At 37.2% G+C, this 1,617-nt stretch overlaps 1 non-coding gene across 1 annotated transcript; it reads right to left on the bottom strand.

Annotated features, from left to right (window-relative positions):
- Positions 1 to 1,127: 1,127 nt before the first annotated feature.
- LOC111883197 (small nucleolar RNA R71) lies at positions 1,128 to 1,234 on the bottom strand. Its single transcript, XR_002847364.1, has one exon. It is a non-coding gene; the product is annotated as a small nucleolar RNA R71 (small nucleolar RNA).
- Positions 1,235 to 1,617: the final 383 nt, after the last annotated feature.

Here is a 1,617-nt window from a genome sequence, read left to right as displayed (position 1 = left end):
TTTTTTCTTTAGTTTAATATTTGCCTTAATAGTTGATAGTTAGTTTTGTTTTGTTAATTAAGTTTCTAGTCTTGCAAAACTAGAGAATACTCTTTTTCTGAAATTATTAGTAGTTTAGTTAGTAGTAGATAAAAATTAGCTAAACATTATGTTCCCTGTGTTCAATACCTGTGTATTACTATTTTCAACAAGGCACGCTACCATGGGTAAATATTAGATTTATTAGTAGGATAAACTAGTGTATAATTATTAAAAGCATTAGGTTTTTGGCACCGTTGCCGGGGAACGGTCCATTTTTAGTTGATTTGAATCTGCTATTTTATTAGGATTTTTTTCTTCTATTTGCTTTTAAATTTTCGTATTAGCTTTTTATTCTGTTTGACCCACCACATTGTGGTCATTAACACCATGTTTTGGTGTCGTAACAGTTAATTTTCAGCTTTAGTTTTTGTTACTTTAAGGCATTTAATTTGTTTTTGTTGCAGTGACTTATGACCCGTGGATCCAACACACCTTTTGTTCCACCACTTGAAGACCCAAAGTCCACTTTTCATAAAAAGATTGATAAAACCATAGAAGAATCAAACACACCAAATAAATCACCTTTCAAGAATCTCAAATCGGTTTTTAGTAAGAAGTAGGGAAAGCAAGTGGGAGAATCTAGCAAAACCCCGAAAGACAAGGAAGAAGGCGAAAACGAATCAGAAAAAGAAAGCGAACAAGAAAATTAACCCGACAAATCATGGAGGAAATCTTCGGCATTTCCATGGTGGCATATAAGAAAAGAATTCGTGAAGACACCAGTCCGGGGCTTGTGCAACCCACCATTCCAGCTACTGCCACATTTGAACTCTAGAGGCACATCCTTGCTGCGCTAAAAGAGATTCCATTCACCAGAAAGGATCATGAAGATGCCTATAAACATCTTGATGAAGACAAGAACCTCTTCGACTATTTCAACATTCTGAATGTTCCACGCAAAATGGTGTTGTTGAGAATGCTTCTAGTCACCTTCAAAGGAGTTTTCCTAGGACTGGTTGAAGGCATTTCCCCTCGGAACAATCACTACATGGGAAAAAATGTATGATAAATTCTTGGAACAATTTTGCCCACCCTCGAAGGTGGCTAAACTCAAAAAGGCCATAGCCAACTTTGAGTAACAAATGGGTGAGTTGCTATTTGAAGCAAGGGATCGCTACAAGGGACTACTTCGAAATTGCCCTCAAAACGATCTTAATGTGCAACAAGAATTTTCCATATTTTATGACGGGGTAAATGTTACGACAAGGCAACTCCTTGATTCTCAAGGACCATTAACCAAGAAGAATCTCGCTGAAATTAAGGAGTTTATTGAAGAATTTTGTAAACATTAAAGAGAGTACCACAACCCGCGGAATGATGTAGCAAGGGGAATGGAAAATTTAGCATCGGAGGGCATGTCATCCGTCTTGGCAATGCTACAAAATATGGACAGAAGTATGACTAAAATGGGTCAAACAATCCATACTATGCGAGTGGGGTGAGAAAACTATAATGGGCCGCATCTAACAAAAGACTGTGATCTTAATGAAAATGGAACCCGAAAGGTTCAAGCTTTCTACTCGAGCAGTGATTGAT

The sequence above is a fragment of the Lactuca sativa genome, chromosome 6 (genome assembly GCF_002870075.4).
Source record: "Lactuca sativa cultivar Salinas chromosome 6, Lsat_Salinas_v11, whole genome shotgun sequence".
NCBI lineage: Eukaryota > Viridiplantae > Streptophyta > Magnoliopsida > Asterales > Asteraceae > Lactuca > Lactuca sativa.
Note: the sequence above shows the minus strand (reverse complement) of the source record. Positions and strands in the feature narration are given on the sequence as shown.